This window comes from Chrysemys picta, chromosome 6, assembly GCF_011386835.1.
Source record: "Chrysemys picta bellii isolate R12L10 chromosome 6, ASM1138683v2, whole genome shotgun sequence".
Classification (NCBI taxonomy): Eukaryota; Metazoa; Chordata; order Testudines; family Emydidae; genus Chrysemys; species Chrysemys picta.
The window spans coordinates 56,050,839-56,071,582 of NC_088796.1; the positions used below are offsets into that span (position 1 = coordinate 56,050,839).

The following is a 20,744-nucleotide window of genomic DNA, read 5'->3' on the forward strand; positions in this document are numbered from 1 at the left end:
GTTCTCAGTGGTGGCAGATGACAGAACAAGGAGCAATGGTCTCAAGTTGCGGTGGGGGAAGTCCAGGTTGGATATCAGGAAAAACTATTTCACTAGGAGGGTGGTGAAACACTGGAATGCGTTACCTAGGGAGGTAGTGGAGTCTCCTTCCTTGGAGGTTTTTAAGGCCCGGCTTTACAAAGCCCTGGCTGGGATGATTTAGCTGGGAATTGGTCCTCCTTTGAGCAGGGGGTTGGACTAGATGACCTCTTGAGGTCCCTTCCAACTCTGATATTCTATGATTCTATGATTCTATGATTCTAATAGTCATTCCACATATATATAAGAAGGAAGCCTCTTTCCTAGTAGTTAGCCTGTGAGAAAGTGGAAACAGCCTTGAAGTAGCAACCTGACACCAATTAGTAGATTATTCATCTTTTATGGTTGCTATGGATTTTCACTAGTCAAGGGTAAACATTTCAGTTTTTCACTCAAAGATAGCATTTCACAAAATCTAAGGGCCAAACTGAGCTCCTGAACGCATATGTGAGTAGAATGTGTGGTTCTCTTTACAATGCATATTCCAGGGCAGAAGTTGGCCCTAAACTGGTATTTTGTCAACATGTCCCCCCTCCCCTGCGACAAAAAATAATCTGTATACTTACCATTTCTTGCATCCATATTCATTTTACCTCAAACTTTGCCCCCTGGGATAGTCTTACTCATTTGTGTGTATAGCAGTCATATGTTACTCATACAGCATGAACAATACAGCTCATGACACAAACTAAACCAGCAGATAAGAACACTGAGCAGTAATGGATAGTCCAAATCAATATAAACAAAATAAAAACAGAGCAACATATGATACAAATGAAACAATTTTCACATTAAAACAAAGCAAACCATCCCAACTTGCACAGATCCTTGTCTCTGTACCAAGAAGAGGAAAATATGAGTAATAATTTAGTATGTTACACTGCATGATTCACATTTGGTTATAAAAAAGTAAATCAAGCATCTTAGGGGGAAAAACACTTTTATTAAATGTTATTCTGCTTTATTGAGCTGCGCCTGAGGGGAAATAAAGACAAAAAAGTTAATGGTGAGGTCATGCATTGAATTATTTCCCAGAACATAAAGGGAAGTTCCCCCATAAAGCAAGCCTAATATCATACAGTAAGCATGATTTAAACTTAGGGTCTGAAGCTAGTACTGATGTACCATCTTGGTAATTATATTACTATGTATGGATAGATCTGCCTGTTATCTTTTGTTTCAGTCACAAGACAGGGAGACAAGAGACCTGAGCCAAAATTTTCATATGTGGTCACTGATTTAAATCCCTCTGTTTTTTTATACCTAAGTTACAACATCTAAGACCTGATGTTTTTCAGAGGTGCTGAAAACCCACACAGGTGCCAAGCACTTCCTGAAAATCAGTCTGCAAGTGTCTCAATTTGTGATATAGAAATAGATGCACCCCAAATTAGTGGCAATATTGACAATTTTTGCTTTAACAATACCATGCCTTGGTTTACCCATCTTTAAAATAGTAAAAGTAATACGTACCCTCACAGGCCTGTTGGTTGACTTAACTCACTAAAAATGTCAGCAAAGCAGCTTGAGATCCTAAGATAAATGGTGATATAAAGTAAGACATAATACTTCTTATTTTACTGTTGTTTTATTACATAATACAGCCAAAATAAGCATTTGTAGTCTATCCTAAGCAAAACGAGCACAGTATTATTATTTTTCATCATTTAAAAAAGAGGTTGTAGAGAATATGGCCAAAAAAGGCAAGGGAAACAGGTTTTATAAAAATAGAGCACTGTAAATCCAAATTGTTGAGTGTGTTGAAGAGATACATGCAGCCTTATGGTCTCTGAACATAAATAGGTACCAGGAACTCCTGAATTTTATTCATCCCTCTGATACTGACCCTATCTGTGATATTCAACAAGTTACTTAACCTCTTTGCCTTCACTCCTGTATAAAAACAGGGGCAGCACTGGATGGAATTATTATCCCTGTCCCCCCTCAGAGACACTCAGTACAGAGAGAAGACACTCTCCTGCATGCAACTGTCTCTCTTTGCCTGCAGAGAAGGGGAGAAGGAGTGAGCCTCCTCCGCCTCCTCCAGACTGGGTAGTCTGACGGTCAGAGTGAGCATTCTGGGACAAGAAGGGGCTAGCGGCTACACCAGCCAAGCTTTGTGGGAAAACTGCCAAAAGGGACTATTGTGGGAAGCCCACTGGGGGCCAGAGCAGCTATGTAGATATAGGAGCTATATACAGACAGCCCTGGCTTCCCATGGATCCCTGGGATCTGCCTGGTTTCTGGGCAGGCATGTGGGCCATTGCTTTCTGGGCAGGCATGTGGATAAACCTGGCCCTCTCCCCGTTGGGGGCCAGATAAGTACCTAAGATAAATATTTGAATGTGCTAAGTACTTACCCGAAATATTCAAATGGGAATTGATTCAGGGAAGTCCTATGACCTGTGTTATATATGTGATTTCAGTGCTCCCTTCTGGCCTTAGAATCCATGAAGAAGTATGTTAGTAATATCCTTAGTTCTGCAATCCATTTAACATCGTGCTATTGTCTACCATGTTTCATGCTATACCCTCAAACCTCATTAATTCATAGATTTGTGAATCCTACAGCAAAATGCAGCAAATATCTTCAGTTGTGTTGTCTTTAAAAAGAAAATCCAAATAAAATCGAGTTTGCAAATTGATTCAGATTTATCCAGATCTGGACTATACGTGAAGATGTTATTGTTGACTTTGATTATTCATTTGGATGTGACCATATGTTGCATTCATAGATCATAGATCTGCATTCTCTCTCTCTCTCTCTCTCTCTCTCTCTCTCTCACACACACACACACACACACACAATTAAACTCCAGGCCAAGGAAAGGTGAGAGAAAAGGGGGAGGTACATTGCAGATTTTAACTAGAGTTCCTAGTTTTTAGATAATGGAACCGAGAGGTTACCAACAGGTCTCTGAACTCAGACACTGTATGGTTGTGACATGAATTTAAGCTCCCTATGGTTTAAAAAATTCCCTTTTATCTCACCATTACTGAGACATTATTGCATTGGTGAGGAGACGGGAGAAGAACCAGGATTGTTTTTATGTTGTTGGTTGCAATTTTGTTCTTATCATTTGTTACTCTAGGTGAACCTAAGTGCAGGTGAATACTATGTGTTCCCTACAGGTGTGGGTCATTAGTTCACTTACTGTATGTTTCATAACAGCAGACCATCCCCTCCGCCATTTGTTTAAAAGCCTCTCAAAGAACAATAATAGGCAGACTTTTCCAAGGCTTTCTAAGTGTTTCCCACTGAAAAAAAGCCAAGTTTGCACTATTAGTAAAAGCATCACCCATGAGACCTGGTATCTTCTGATCAGATTGTTTCCTTTTTGAAACAAAAGATTTATTTCTGCATGTTCTTTTGTTGTTGTTTGCTGTTAATTTTGGAATGTATCCTATTTTATCAAACCCTCACAAAAGTTATATTTAGCTTTTGCATGTGCTTGAAGCTTTGGCTTTAGCGTAGTCTCAGATGCCTGTAGTATTTGACTACCATGGACTCTCACATTTAAAATTCCTTGGGGACGGAGGGGTGTGGGTATCTAATGTTAAGAGGAGAATAGATAGTTTTCAACTTCATTAATGCAAAGACTAATTGATGCCAGGTGAGAACCTGAGGAATTTTAGAGAATTTCTTTCATTAAAAAAAAAAAACCTGAATAGTTTTGACATTTTAATTCTTGACCAAATCATGGGCCATATTCTGATACTTGTATTCACAATGGATAGTGCTTTACTGCAAAAATATGCCCACTGAAGTAAATAGGGCTTTTTATGGATTAAGGTACTATTCAATGGGTGAAATCTTGACCCCACTGAAGTCAATAGGAATTTTGCCATTGATTTCAGTGGGGCCAGAATTTTGTCCAGTGTGAATATGGGTATGGTATATTATTCAGGCAGAGCAGTGAACATCCAATATATTAACTGTATTTTAAATGAATTTGGGGAGTTATGAAAATACTATATGTTCTCTCCATCCGTTTCACTAGGGTGCATCTTGATTTGGGGTTATATTCTCCTTTCAAAGCAAACAGTATTGATAGTTATATTAATAAATTCCCATTCAGTGACATGGCAACTAATATACCCCTTTTTTCTTCAAGTTCTAATTTTGACTAATTTGCAAATATAGGTAAAAATATATAGACCATGTGATGGGATATCCAACTCAGTCAAATAATTTAGTGGGTCATTCTCCCATTGTTCACGGTGTTCATGGACAGGATACTGAACCACCCCATTGGCATATGTTAGAGGAGTGCAGCTAAAGCAAAGATAAACATGTATAAAATCAGAAAATTTAAGTAGGGCTCCTGGTATATCCTACACTACTAAGATACATGTTTATACCCTTTATGTTCTACATCATGGACTTCTAACATATTCACAGAGAGTGTGTGTCATATGAGCATGAGCTACTTCTCACCCACCCACTCATACTTCCTTCCTAGTAGCAAGTTGTTCCAAAATATCTTGTCAGCAGACCCTTCTTGCTGCTTCAAGAAGAACGTGAATCCATGGTCCATTGCTTCATTATAGCCAAAGAAATAAAATTGTTTATTTTGTCTTCACAAGGTTACAGCTACATCCTCTTTGTGAATGAAACGCTCATCAGTACATTACCGTGTGAGTTCATCAACACCATGCAGAAGCAGCCACAGCGGGGACATCTGGGCATTCATAGAACTTATGACAGTTTTGACTGAACTTTCTCTGCTCTGTACTGATTGGCTGTTTGCGCCAACCCTCTCCCTCCTTCACAGTCTCTTCATCTCAGCATCACTCCTCTTATATCACTCTCTGCCCACTTCACCTGGTCCCTGCAATGTCCCCTCTCCCTTCACTTTTCTTTCCTTTAGCTGAGCCCTTCCTAAGTAGATTCACTTAAAAAAATGAGGCATTAACATGCCATTTGCCATCATCACATTGTTCACTCTGCACGTGTGCTCTACCCCTTCCCCCACACTGTGTCTGTCTTGTCTATTTAGACTGTCAGCTCTTCAGGGCAGAGATTGTCTGCTACAATGTGCTTCTACAGGCCTTGCACAACAGACCCCTATTCTTGGCTGGCCCTTAGGCACTATTGCAATAAACATGATTAAGAATAATAATTACTACTATCAGCTCTGTTGTTAATGTTCTGTTAACATAGTCAGGCAGTTAATGGAACTGAGTCTCAGCATTCGTCTAAGTCTGAATTTTGTAACAATGCAATGAACATATTTGCTCAGACATTAATTTATACAAATTATGCACTGTAGTCTGTGATTTTTGCTCTAAAAATGAACCAGTTTCCAAGTGTACCTTAGGTAGCAGCTTCCACTACAAATATCATGTGCCAATATATTCCATTAATTTGGCTTTCTAAACTAATTACCTAAGGTGCCAGCTGGTTGAATTTAGTGGTGAGTGCTGTGATCACCATTTGCACTTTCTGATTTGTCAATTTTCTCTTTTAATAGGGGATAAATTAGAATTGTTTTTGACGGTTGAACAGAGATCTGATATTGGAAAATTTTCTTATCTTATCTTGGGAAAATTCTTCCTGTTAATTTATTCTTTCTTTTCACCATGCCAGTTCATAGTGTAGACCTTTTGACAATTAATTTAAGGTCCAGTCCTGCCTCTTTAATAAGGATAAAACAATGCACTCATACATTGTTTAGAAGTGAAAAACCACAAATTTTGTTCTGTCTTCACCACTCACATGCTCTTTCACAAATTTGATATTGATTTTCCCCATTTCTTTTTCATTTAATTGCCAGGAAAGGTTCCCAGTGAAATAACTGCTCATAGATAAATAAATAAAAAGCTTGGTTTTGTTTTTATAAAATCATCTTGTATTCTGGATGCTGTTTTGTGACTTTGAGCCAAAAGCCCTTTTCATAAATATTAATGTGAAAAACATTCTCAAACCCTTTAGTATATTTCTGCAAGATATATGCACCACAGAAAGTACCATACTTATATTATTGGCATCAAAAAAACTTTCTATATGTTTTAGGTACAGTTGAATAAAAGATCTCAGGACATATTCAGTTACACCTATCAACCTGAGTCTCAGAGCTTTTAAAACTCGTGAAAAATTGATAACTTTTCAGTTTAATTCATGTTAAAGGTTTCACTCCTAATTAAATGGGATCATCTCATTAGGAGAACAAATACTGATCAGACTGATTTGTTTCTCATATATACTCATCACGTTATTGAAATCCTGGAATGAGAAAAAGATATTACACTTTGTTTTTACTGGAGTCTATTCTAAAGAAGATTCAGCATTGTGATTAACTGGGTTCCACTCCTGATGGACCTATGCTTCAGTTTTAATGGTAAATACATACATTCATTCAAATGATTTACTTCAAGATGTACATGAGACAACTGGGCAAAAGGGCAAACACATTGCTTCAATTATCTACTATATCTGGCAGTTTTAAAAGAGTATGGGGCCAGATACTCAGCTGCATTGGTTCTGACTTTGGCACAATCGAGGTGACGATGATGGCTTAATGCTACCTTTATACCCCATCCATTCACTCTGAATTGCATGTGGTTGCAACAGCCTCAAGGGGCAATCCTGGCAGACAGGAATCAGCAGAACACAGCAGCAGTCTGAACTCACCCCTTTTTTCCTTGACACACCCCCTATTCCTGCAGCTGGAAGGATGATGGGATATAGAGCTGGATGGTAAATGGTTTTCCTACCCCAGGAGAATTTTCCATCTTTCAAAACAATTTTCATGTCCCAACTTGAGACAAAAAGTCAAAATCTCACATTTTTCATGAACTGAAAATCCAAAATAATAATAATTTTTGAAACGTTTAAGCTTTATTTTATTTTTGACCTTTAGATTTTTTAATTTTTTTTTAATTCTCAGTTAAGTTGAATTTTGAAATAAAAAGTAATTTTCACAGAAAAAAAGGAACTTTTTTCATTGCAAAAAACATTAGAAGTTTCAAAATTATCAAAACATCTTTTTATTTCCAAAATGTTTTCAAAGCAGGAAATTCATCAGTGTCAGTTTCAACAAATTGACATTTTTCTGATGAAAAACATGTCAAAAAATTCCTGACCAGCTGTAGTTGCGTACCACTCCTGCACAGGCACTACATCACCTGAGCCCTTTTATAGACAGGGAATCCTGGGCAGCTGGTGACACCAGCTTTCTGGTTGCTTTGAGCAGCACTGCCAGTGGCTTTTGTTCCATGATAGGCCCACATGCTGGAAAGAAAGAATGTGAAGAGCCAACAGCCAGATTCTCTGGGCTGCAAACCTCACATTACAGAAATTAAGATCATTTAGGCTCCACTTGTAGCTCTGTACTCTCCACACCCTCATCACACACATACACTACACAGGCCAGTGTCACAACTGTATATTGTGTATTGTGTCACAATACAGTGACATCATTCATATACCTTTATCTGAATGGGTTTCTTCATATTAGTGTTAGCTCATCAGGCAAGGTACATGTGGACGTTAGTGACCATACTGCTTACAGACTTACCATTCCTATACTTTTGTGCTTTTTCTTGGTACCATACTCATCTTCCATTCATGAAGAAAGCAAGAAACACAGTAGGAATGACACCCAGTGTTAGTAGCATGCAGTGAAATCCAAAATAGCTTTCACCTAATCCTTTTACAATATGATGTATTCGGGTTATGATAAGTTATTAATATATCTTATTTTTTCTCTCCTATTTTTATGACTTTTTTGCTGCTGCTATATAACTTGTTAATCCCCTTACAGATGATCTTTGTTCCTGTGATAAGTACATCATCACAAGAGAGAGGCAGCTGACGTGAATGCTGGTCTCCCCGCACCTTCCTTGATCTGCTACTGAGCTCATTCTGGGTCCATTTGGGAGTTATAAAGAAATGTTTGTGAGCAAGGACTAACAGGACAAGTACGACACAGACTCATATTATTTTCTTTCTTCCCTCTTGAGATGTAAACCATCTTCAAATTACGAAGACAAATGGCCTGGCCTGCCTTGCGTGAGTGAGATCCAGAAATCTATTGCAGCATTTGTTTGAATTTGAGCCCTTAAGGCTAGACTGATGCTTCTGTCAGTGAGCTCTCTCTTACAGAAGGGCCATGGAAAAGGAAAGGCACCAATCAATTAAAAAAAAAAAACTCGAGGCATTCTGCTATACAGTTTTTTATTAGGATAAGCAGTTTGGCCATGCAAATATTCCTTGAAGAACAAAGCCTTGTCCACCCTTCCCTGAGCACTTACCCCCTGATAGAAAAAAGATTTGGTACAGTTACATCATGCACAATGGGTGAAGGATATGGGGAATCCGCACAGGGGGGCTAGAGGTCCCAGGTAGTCTGGAGCTCTGCTACACAATGTTATCCCCATGCAGTTAGAGAAAAATGGGCAAAGTCAGATTTGGAGGGTGAGAACAGTTTAGGGTGCAGTAGCTGTTTTATGCAGGTACATGGTAACTCACTGGACTGGACTGAGCCATGAGAATGCTGCTTGAAGTGTTCGTTACACAAAACAACTTCAGAGTTTATAATAGAGGAAGCTGTTCTCATTTGCTGTTGCTGTTTTGGTCAAAGATTGATGAGCAAGTAAAATAAAAAGGAAAGAGCTTTGGGCTTAGTGCCATAAAACAGGAACCATAGCATGGAAGGATCTTAAAAAAACATTTTTAAAGGAGAAAAAAATATTGCAGGTTGTGTGTCTGTGTGGGAAATCTCAGTACATTTTAAATCACAGCAAAATAGAGACCAACTCAGACATCCTATCAGCTGCATCATTAACAAAACTATGAAATTAAAATTTGTGTTTAATGAGCTATGTGTGGAGCAAATTCAGTCATTTAATTAGTTCATTCTGATCCTAACTTCTAATTCGGGGTCCTTAAACGTTCTTACTTTGCTCTTTCCCTGTCTCCTTAGAAACTGGCAAAAGCATGTAAAAAGTACAAGTAGAGACCTAAACTTAGATTAAATAGCTAGCTCCTGAGTGCTTCTCATCAGTGTAAGACTCGGGTCAGCAAAACTGACAAGTAGCTCTCCATGACAGCTAAGGACTTTGAAAATGACAAAAAAAAAAAAAGTCATTTAGAGAGCTTCTCTTTTGATGTAAACAGGAGAGGTCATGTCTTTCTAACTGATATGGTATTCATTCTGGCTATGATTTCAGCTATGAAAAGATTACAGAGACGTATATATGGATAAGAATTCTCATACTGTCTTCAGGGGTACTGGAATAGTTGAGCTTACATTTGACCTTTTCCTACCCATCAGACTTCATACTTTTTATCTATGTTATGTCACATCACAATATCATTATATGTAAACTATCTTAGCACTTCAGCCTATTTGTCCCTATCTGTCCACTCCTGCCCATCCCATCCCCAAAAGAAAATCTTTCCAGAGTTACCATAGGCTGAAGTTTCCTTGGGCAATTTTTATAGACCAAATTGCAACAAAAATAGCTCCTGAGCTGACGTACTGGCTTTCTCTGGGGTGGGAGCTAACCTGCCCCTTCCTGCAGTGTTCTCTGCAGGCTGACACTGCTTCATAGTCTTTGTGGTGTTGTTCCTGGCCTTTGACGCAGGTTTTGCTGTAACATACATGGAATGTGTATATTAATTCTTATAAAAAAACTCCATGGCCACTTTCCCTAGCAGAATGCTGCATGAGCATGAGAGAGGCAGGCCACTACCTTGCTGAATAATGACTCAGTCAGCCCACAGCTAATCTCCCTCAGGCATCATTTGTAACATTTCCTCTGCACAGATAAGGTATAAGGCCCAGGCCAGAGCCCATCCATTTTATGAACATAATAACCACCAAATAGTGACTATTATTTATCTGCTTCCTCAGATATGAAACTTTTAATGTGAATATTCCCCAGTTTGGGGATTATACTGACAATCAATACCCCCTTGCCCCGACACTTTCCTAAATTATTAACCTGTGCGTGGAGCAAGCTATCATTGAAATGAAAACATAACTATCTATCTATGGGAATAGAATGGCAAAGGGTGAAAGAATTAGAACTGAGCAAATAATTCACTCAACAAATGTAGACCTTTTTCCTATTCACAGAATAGCTGCCAGAAGAGCACAAATCTGAATTTGCTACTGTTATTGTTGGTGAGGTTACAATCCAGTCCTTATGTAATCATACCGCTTAGATGCTGCATATTATACCTGTGCTCCAGAGAATCCACTCACTTCTAACCAACTTCTGGGTACAGTGCAAGGTGTTTGTTTTGATCTATAGTACAACCACTCATGGTCTGGGTCCCAAGGATCGTAGAGACCACCTCCATCCTCGTGTTTTAAGTTGGCAACTGAAATCAGCTGGAACACTTGAGTTTAGCTTTCTTCATTGGGGAGCTGGTGCAGCATATTCTCCATGGAAGGCTCCTGATTTGGGAGCTTCCTTCCTTCAGCTGATAGATCCTCAATGTGTTGACTGTCATGACACATTACTTGTCTATTTGCCCAGACTTTTCTTAAGAGGGTGGGTGGACTGAGCTGAGTGAGGGGCATGTCAGTTATATTAAGATGGTGAGTTGTTGTTGTACTCACAATTAGATTAATTTGAATTATTTTGTGATTTGTGATTTTAATGTGTGAATTGTTCCTCCACCTGGGGGATAGGCAAATTGTACAAGGCCAAATAAACAAACAAATAAATATACACATCCCCTGGCGGTTTTCATAAGAATGGCTCTTTGCCCCAGTTTCTGTGGTTGCAATTTTCCTTCCCTATATGATAGTGCAGGGGACTGTGGACTAGTTGTTCATCTCACTCCTTCTTTCCTTCCAGAGCATGTATTGCATGCACTGTATGTAGCTGGTAAAACATGTTGGGATCATTTTGGATGAATGGCACTGTACAAAATATAGAATATTAGTATTATTAATTACAGGCTCAGTTACCCAGAGTGAGATGGTTCTCAGGATACCCAGGTCTGCGAATCACCTTGTTACCACCAGCCTGTTAGCCTTCCATACAGTCTCCTCTGTACTATGCTAGGCCTTACTTGGCTTTGCAGGTTAACAATAGGTGCACCCCAACCCCCAAGCCCTTTTAAGTATTTCCCTCTAGCGTGCAGCCCTTTATCCTGCACCTAGAAAGTAAACAAATAGTGTGTTTACATTTATGAAGTCGGGATCCCAACCAGCCTAATGTGCTTGTGGCAAGAGGTCACATGGTGATTCACATTTCTGGGTGCCCCAAGAACCATCACACAGAGACATGATGAAGGAGGTGCAGCAGAGTCATGATGCAGCTAGAACCCCCAGGAATCATCCAGGGTCTGCATATCAGCAGTACAGCTTACTCTCCCCTTTAAGGCAGGCCAGACCTACTGCCTAATGTGGAGGAAAGGCAGGGTCATGACCTGACCTCCTGGTGCACCCTTTCATGTAGCTAGCATCAGCATGAGCAGTAGAGGGAGGAGACCCTGTATGCCCCAGTCAGTTGGCATCTAGTCCTTACTCAACGATGGAATATTCTCATGGCATGTCATTGTCATCCATTTTATGATATGGTATGATGATAGGCTGTTAATCTAATCACTGGATTGTTAGTCTTTATATGTAAATCTTTCCCCTATAGTACATTAGTGGATCTATCTATCCATCTATCCAGATACTTCCAATGCTCCCATCATTGTGGTAGCTAAGCACTAGTAAATGGCCATATCCATTTCTAGTGGAACTCTACTAAAATGAATGGAGTTACAGCAAGGATGGATTTACCTCTTGTGTATACTGCACAATGGATCTGCCAACGCGGATACAAATCTGAGACTGCAATCTCTTCTGCTTTCCAGAACAATCGTATAAAAAGAGAGGGTAAAGTATACTCTGACCCCAGAGTAGGGTATGCAGTAGAATATCACATACTCTATCAGCTTTAAGCTGGTGTGCACTGAATTTAGAGTATACCTGCTGCCTTATTTTTTTTTTAGTCTTTGTTTTCTATTCTTTCTCACCATAACTATCTTTAGTAAATACAGAAAATGGGGTTCATTATACTGCATAATAGATTTATTTTATTCCTTGTCTGTTAGGCTTTCTGTATTTATGGCTCTATCACAAAATGCAGCCAAGAATAGAAATGGTTTCCTCTCATTGAGGAGTGAATCTGCCAAAAGTTATTGCTATAGGAAATCTAAGTCACATTGGATTACCACCTGGCACTATCAAAGCTAAAGCACTGTCAACTTTAAAGGAAGAAAAAAATGATCAGATTAGTATCAGCTTATAAAATATATTGCGGACTGTTTTCACTGAGAAAGCATTTACTTTCCTTCTTGTAATAAAAAGAGATATATTAATGAATAAATAAAATGACGATAAAATAAAGTTCAAATCTGCACTTTAAATAGGGATTTCTTGAATATCTCATAATCAGAAAATAGTTGGAGCTGGAAAGCTGCAGAGAAAGGACCTGAATCTTAAAGCTCAAGAGTGCCTGGTTTTGAGATTTGGTTCATTTCCTTATAGGGATGGGCCACCAGATACATATTAGGACTCCAGTGTACATTTTCCAAAACGTGGGTCTTTTGATCTGGGCTGATTTCTCCAGCTGATGAGAATTTGCAAGGTGAGCTGAATCAACTTGGAAAATTCTGAGTCACTAAACATGAAAGGTACCCTTGTAAAGGAGAGGTCTCTGAGATGTGGGGAAATGCTCATAAAATCCATGGTGGAATCTGAGCCCTTTTTACATATTCTTTACGGATACTTCACTTATTTAGATTTTGATTTGCTGAGAAATATTAATGCATCAAAATGCCAATCCAATATATATAGTAGCCATGAGTGTTGAAAGTAATTACTTACAATTGGTTGCAAGTTTTTAAACAACCACCAAATCATGTGCTCATCACAGATTAATTCCTGCAGTTTCGTCAAGATGTCTGCACTTGACTGAAACTGAGGACCAGTGTCTGCATTTTCTAGATGCTCAGCATGCCCTTTGTTTATTTGGACCTTGTCTTCCTGGCAGACAGACAAGCTGTTTGAACTATTTGGGAAATTTAAGAAAGGAACGTTTGTGTGGGTGTTTCGGTGCATTCTGGGAGCTTATGTAGTTCAAAGGCTGGAGACGTTTGCTGTTGTGAGGGTACTCACAACCCAGGTTCTTGCTACCTTATAGGCTGATGGGAATGCCTTTATAACTGACATTTGCTTTGTTTTCCACTCATTGGTTCTCCATGGTTTTCCTCTGTGCAATACAAACACTACCTCTCTTAGTCCTAACAATTTTGGCTTTCATGCAGTGATTTTCCCAGCTGTAGAATTGGATTTAAGAAGTCTTCTCTACCGTACTGGAAACCCACCTCTATTATGATGGGAGAATTGTTTCCTTATTTTTTTCTCCTATGGGATCCTCCAAATAGAATTGTAAACTGCTTGAATAGTTTTCAGAGAGAACATGTTGAAACTATGGGAGTTGTAGCTATTCTCTTTATATTAAGGGCTGATGTTTTTATTGTTTATTTTAAATAACCCCTGGAGGCTGATCAGCAGGTATATTTAAATAAATGGCAAAAATAATTAGCAGGCAGCTGTATTCACTACTAATTACAGACACTGAGTGCCCTTCTAGGGTAGTCCCTCATAGTCTGCACTGAACCAGCACAATCTGGCGAAAAACAGCTACAGAACATTTTTCACTATTAGCCCAAATTCATCTCCAATAAAACTCAGATGAAATCAGTGGAGTTACACAACAGGTGGATGTGGTCCATTGATGTGCCCAATTATGCTGAGGTCAAAGGTATTCTCATTGCTCCTAAATGTTTATTGGCTGCTACTACTATTGGCTGTCTTAGCTGCACCACTGTAAACCTGGAGTAACTCCTCTAAAGTAACTAGTAAGTGAAGCCACTCCAGATTTATAGAAGTGTAACTGAGATTGAAATGTGTTTCATAATAATTTGGGTGAGGAGAGCTATGTACTGCAAATCACATATTTATTATTACTATATATTTGTGCTAAGAATACTTACTGGGTGTTCACGTAAGTTTTGAAACAGCAAGTGTTGTAAAGAAGCCTATCGTTTTTTCTGGACTGGGGAGAACAAGTGATTTAGAAGGAAAAACAATGTGTGAAAACTATGACCAGATTTAAAATTGGCTCTTTACAGATCAAGAATAATTTCCCCAAGGCTCAGGATGTTAGGACTATTTCCTTTTTATTAGATTCTCTGCCCTCCCAGAGAAGAAAATGTTATCCTCTTCCCGTGGGTACAAAACTTTGAGGACACACTAGTTGACAATGTCCTTCAACATTGTTACCCCCTACTCTGTGCCAGTTTTTGTTAAACCCTTCAGATTAATAAAGTGTTAATTTAGCCATTAAAGTGATGATTGTGCTGAGCCACTGGGCTTGTGATGTTGCTGAGCCATAAAAATCTATAGTCCTATATTTTTTGTATTTATTTTATCTACTGTAATCTTGACAGCATGAGTAGAGATTAGATTCATTGCTAACAATATCAGATGAGCAAAAATAGTTACTGTAGGTGGGTTCTGTTATGTTTAAGTGGAATGTGTGTGGTCACAGTATCTCTAGCTCTAATTTTAGTATTGTTATTTTGTGATTTGTGTTGTTTATAAGATTATTCTACTGTAGATATTGTAAAGATTGAAAGAAGACACATTGTATGTTGAAAAGAATAACAACACGTGGGATTCATGTTTGGAGTGTAGTAATTTTTATTTAAGAAAACAGACACAAAAGTAATCATTTGAATTGAGACTGTGAATGATTCATGACTCATGATATGCATCTTCATTAGAGATTTGACTGATCCTACTACCATTGCAAAACTCCAACTGACTTCACTAGGAGCAGGACTGAGCCACCTGGTTTTACTGCCACAGTGAGAATAATCAATAGGTGTTTGGTGACCTGAAGAGGGACACAGCACAGTAAAAATATTATGGCCTACACGGACCTCTTCACTTCCACAAGCGAAGGGGACTGAAATCCATTATATCAGTCATGGATTGAGGGAGAACTTGGAAGGGGGCTGGGAGAGTCTGATAGAATGTCCATTCCTCTTTGGAACTGTACAGAAATCCCTCATCTGATTCTGGTCTCTGTATGTGACTGACTCCACCGGGTTTTAGGGATAAGAGGGGAGAGCAGGATCTCAGGCATTCTCTGTGTCATTGTCCTATGAAAATTACTATTAGTGAATCCTATTGGGAGTTATTGAATATGCACTATCTTCTGCGAACTCCCCTCCATGGCTGCTACTGCACATCCAGAGAGGTGACTTAGCTTTGAGGTTATGAGTTTGACCTACTGTTACCAATGGTCTACTTGTAACTAGATAGCTGCCAAAGACTTCAGCTTTATGCCTGATCTGAAGGACACAGCTGCACACATGTAGAGATTTTTTTTTCACGATAGACATCATGATCAGGAGTCTGAAGGACTAAAGCTCTGTGAAATTTTATATGAAGAGTTAGGCCATCCCATGTTTCCTGAAGAACAAAAAGCACCACCCATGCTTTGTTGTGTCATTATAGTACTCACCTCTTGGTGTCACCTGCTGCAGAGTGAAACTGACAAGCGCTAGTATTGAGAAGCACTAGAGAGGAGTTGGGCAAATAATTCTTAATGAATCCTTTATTCTGTTGCTGAATTGTTCGCTAATGAACCACTATTTTCTCCAAGTTATTAGCTATTCAAATTATTCACTGTATGCAGGGGGCTGTAACAGGTTTAAATAGTTATTTAAATAGCATTCCCATTCTAAATGAAACAGGTTATGATATCCAAAACTGGGTACAATCTAGTATTTATATTCTAGGAGTTAGACTAGGGAACTTTGAATCAAGACTCCTGGATTCTTTTCCTGGTTCTCTTATAGATTTAGATGCTGCATGGCTTAGGCAAATCACTCAGGTCAAAATTTCTGATTTCGGAACCAATATTTTAAAATGTAGGTGCATAACATTAGACTCGGGACACCATATTTAGGCAACTATATAGTATTTCAGAGGTGCTGAGTTCCTATGATGCCAATCTTTAGGCACCCCAGTTTGAAACTATTGGCAGAATGCTGGGAATGTTGACTTAGTGACTTTCCTAAATTACACAGCATTAAGCCAGTGACAGACCAGGAAAAGAACTACAAATAAATTTCCCATCCATAAAATGAGGATAACTCCTTCCTACCTCACTGGAGCAAAGTTGTATTGTTATCACAGCTGTCACACTGGCCTGTGGCAGCAAGTTTTCCCAATATCTAATGCTATGTAAAGCACTCTGAGCTACTTTGTGTATACAGCCAACCATTCAGATACACTTTAGGGAAATTCTTCTGAAGGCCAAAACCCTTCAGGAGTATGGAAATTGCTGTCTCCTTTAAAATGGAAATATGCCCAACAAAGGTGGTCATTCAAGACTTCCAGCTCCTCAGCTTGTATATTACACCATCTTGGACTCCTTTTCATTCTTATATATTGGCAAGTGGATGTTTGAGAGTCTGAGGATGAGAGTCTATCCTACAGCACCTTTCACATCCCATGTGAATGCTGAAATTGGTTAGGCTATGGGTTGAAATGTCTTTTTTTTTTTCAAGAAAAAAAAGCATTAGGGTGAATATGAGCAAAGCCCCTTCAGCTCCCAAATACTTATCTAATTGTTTGTGGTTTTCCTACTGGTGTCTGCAGCCTAATGGACATTCTCAGACATGTTGATGAGTCATCTGACATAGAAGGAGTCAGAGATGGAGCCTGCCCATTGGCCTGTTTAGTTGGAAGCTGATACCGGTTGCTATTTTAATCAGCAGCAGAAGTGTCAGTGTATCTGCAACATTTTTAAAGATGGTTGAGGAAGGGCCAGAAGTTGAAAAAAAATATTCTTCTCCTTCTCCTGTGTAATGCTGGATTTGTAGTGTTTACAAACAGCTGTTACAACAGCCCCAAGCTCCAAAGAAAAATGTGACACATCTAAGAATCTGACAGTCAAACCCTAGCATTTGTTCCGATGGGTCCCTTCTATGGTTTGGGGTAACAGGAGCCATGGTAGCAATGGTATTTGTCACTGTAGCAGCTGCATGGATGGTAGTGGCAATAACTATGTGATTACTTGCTGTAGTACTTGCTGCAGCTAGCAACAAGTAAGAATTCAGGCAGTCTTGGCAGGCAGTCTATGACAATTGGAGCAGAGGTGGCAGTGAGCATGCCCTGTGGCAAAAATGGAAGCATCAGTGCTGCACATGGCAACCCAGGCAGAGGAGGCAATAGCACTGTTTGTGAAAACCGGAGTTGTGGCGGCTGCAGCACTTCCTGCCTCAGTCGGTCCTTTAGACAAACCACAGTTCTACACTGGCTGCCTAGGCATCTGTTTTCTCATTGCTGAGTCTTCAGTGTCCATGCACTGTTCAGCTCTCAGTTTGTGACAATCTGCAGAGGGAGTAGAGATCTGAATCTCTGCTGGAAAAAAAGAAGAAGGAAGGGATAGGAATAGAAACAAGAAAGGAAAAGCATAAATGAGAGAACTTGAGTTTTCAACAGCACCAAAATACAGCCACAAAACAACAGCAGAAGAAGCTGACTGGACACCTCCTAAATTGTTTTTAAAGGAAAATAAACAATACAGATGAGCAGTACAAGGTGCACATAACAATGAGCCACCTGTTTCATTAAGAAAATGTTCCAAAACAACTGAGCAGTGCTCAGATACATGGTGACCTTCAGAGCACAGAACACACTGGGAAGAGAAGTGGATTAAAAAAGCCTCAGAACTTTCTAGGCTGCTCCCAGCAGCAGCTATTGAATCCAAACTTAAGTCTCTTGTGCTATATAAGCTGTTATCCTTATGCTCTCTACAAGTCAACTAGTAGCAAAGACATAGAATTTGCTCAGAAAAATATGCAGAAATTAGTGTACCGCAGGTGCTGTGATCTTTTTTGTGAACTAGGCTTTTAATATACAGTCCTTTAGGTCACCTGCTCTATATAGAATTGATGCTCTATGTTTGCAATACCACAGAAACCCTATAGCTTTTATGACAAATGTAAAGAAGATGCCTCACATTTTTTACATAAGCAAGGTTTAATGCAAATAGATGTCAGGACTCAGGGATATTTTCTCTTTTTATCCAGTTAAACTTTACAGGTTTTAGCAATGCTGCTGAATGCTTTTGAGAAGCTTTGGAATTCACAAGTTCATACAATTCACAGAGCATCTGTTGTGAAATATGAAGAGCTTGTTACTTCCAACTTAAATGACTAAGTCTTCCATTATTAAAAATCAATCCCTCATTATGAAAAAGAAAACCCAGAATAGCAGGCATAAGGAGTAGTATGGAAAAATTCATATAGATAATAGTAAGAAATGGAAAGGGAGAAAAGCAGAAGGACCACTAAGTCCACTAGGGGCTTCTTCATGTAGATATAGAGGGCGATTTTCAAAGGTACAAATATCAGGAGGTTGCCGTGTTAGTCTGTATCCACAAAAACAACAAGGAGTCTGGTGGCACCTTGAAGACAAATAGATTTATTTGGGCATAGTGAGGTTGAAGAAGAGGTTTGTATGATCTGAAACCAGCATAAATTTCACACAGCACTAGTTTCAATACCCTGAGATAAACCTCTTTGGTTGCCAAAGCTCTCTCTCATTAATAACTAGCTCTTGTAGCATGCTTTTCATTAGTAGGTCTCAAAGCACATTACAAAGGAGGTCAGTATAATTATCTCCATTTTACAAATGGGGAAACTGAGGAATGGAGCAGTGACGTGACTTGCCCAAGGTCACCCAGCAAGCCAAGAGCCCAGGTTTCCTGTACCCCATCTAGTGCTCCATCCACCAAACTGGCTCAGATCTGTGAAGCACCTGCCAAACTTTACCTAGTTCATCCTACTAAGAAATTTGTGCACTAGGGAAGTTATATTACTCTCATTTACATATGGAGAAAAAGACAAAGAGAAGTTTGTCCAAGACCAAAGTGCAGGTCAGTGACAGGCAAATTAGAGCTCAGGTGCTGCTGATTTACCATCCCAAGCATGGTCCAACAAACCATACTACCAATGGACATGGAGGATTAAGGATCAAAAAGGCTTCACTCACAGTAGTTTCTTTCTTTCTTTCTTTCTTTCTTTCTTTCTTTCTTTCTTTCTTTCTTTCTTTCCATTGCTGCCAAATCCCCTCTTTTAGCCATACTAAAGAAATGCATGCCAACCTGACTGAGGTGGTGACAGGCCCTAAAGTGCTGATTTAGCATGGCAAGGAGAGAATGGCCTGCACACATCGTTACTGTAAAAAGCCTTACAAATGTGTGATAAAAGGATAAGAGAATGGAGGAAAGAGAAAAAAAGCATAATGGATGACAAGACAAGAGAAAAGAAAAGAAGCCAAAAGGAGAATAAAAGAGAGGTAGAGATATTAGATTGAAGAATTGGGGGAGCGCCTGGGGAGAAGGAATGCAAGTCTCTTGAGAGGTTCAGAAAAATTGAAGCATCTTATCACTCCAAGAAACAAAGCAAAATCTTAGTAAATCTTAATAAAAAATTGTTTGCGCTTCTGTGTGGTGAATTTGTTCCCTTGATGTACCAAATTACCAACACCTCGGGGTGGAGAATTTTCCTTAATGTTTCACTGTCGGTTTTATGTCTATGCGTAGGGTGAATCACAGTGCCATATCATTACTAAAGCTTGTAATAGTGAATTTGTAGCATTTGCCTCCACTCCAAAATACAATTTTAAGTGTGAGCCCCTATGCTTCATTAGATGTCTCATATCTTCACTGACTAAGCCCAGGTACATACATCAGAGCATGGTTGGTTTCAAATGCCAGTTTTCTGTGCTCATGAGACAAGCATTAGACTCCCAGGTGTGTGTGCTTTGTTTTGTTTTGTTTTGCTTTCCAAGTTGTCATGGTTATCATTTGACACCCTTTCTAAATTCTCTTTTTATTTAACAACTCTCTTTTTCTACCCTGCATAAACAGGCTGTTTGAAACTCAGAGGAAAAAAATAGAAATGTTTGTGAGCAAAGAGAAATGTTCACCAGGGGGAGAAAGACATTTTTGACCAACAAAATAACACAGACTAATGGACTGTGTATGGTGACCAGAATGTCACTATATTTAAGGTGTCTGACCTATACCTGCCTCATATAATGGTCACTCTGAAAAGGATTTTGGCAGCCAGTTGACCACTAAGTATGAAGCTGGGTTTTTTTTCATTGTGGTTAGTCTTTCAATTTTTTCTATCCCTTTGAAGAAAAAAAATAGGAAAGAATCTGGAGAGATAGAAAGTAAGCTAGAGGGACAATTTAAACACAAACACATGCACGCACACACACAAGAGATTTCAAAAATAGAATAGCAGGAGGATTCATAAACAGTTCCTTGAAAATGCATGCTACCTTTTGCTTACAAAAACATTCTGTCGCTCAGACGAGCATCCTGAGTACAGAGCGCTTCAGATATGTCATTAGAAGGTGTGTTGGTGTGGTGACTGTCTATAAAACTTGGCTCCAACACAGGTCAGCCCGACTCCTCTCCCTGTTAGCTCAGCAATTTCCCAGTGGTCGGCCTGTCTTGCCATAATCACATGCTGGCGCCACAAGCGTGTTTCTTAACTGTACACTGTACCTTGTAATGAATGCATACTAAAATATACTAAACCGCTCTGATTC

The 20,744-nt window shown here is 39.2% G+C and overlaps 1 long non-coding RNA gene across 1 annotated transcript in view; it reads left to right on the plus strand.

The window, feature by feature from the left end:
• LOC112059427 (uncharacterized) overlaps positions 1–14,809 on the plus strand; it is an 87,977-nt gene extending 73,168 nt beyond the window's left edge. The window contains exon 4 of the long non-coding RNA XR_002888724.3: positions 7,845–14,809. This is a non-coding gene — a long non-coding RNA (uncharacterized LOC112059427). The remainder of the gene's footprint in view (positions 1–7,844) is intronic.
• Positions 14,810–20,744: the final 5,935 nt, after the last annotated feature.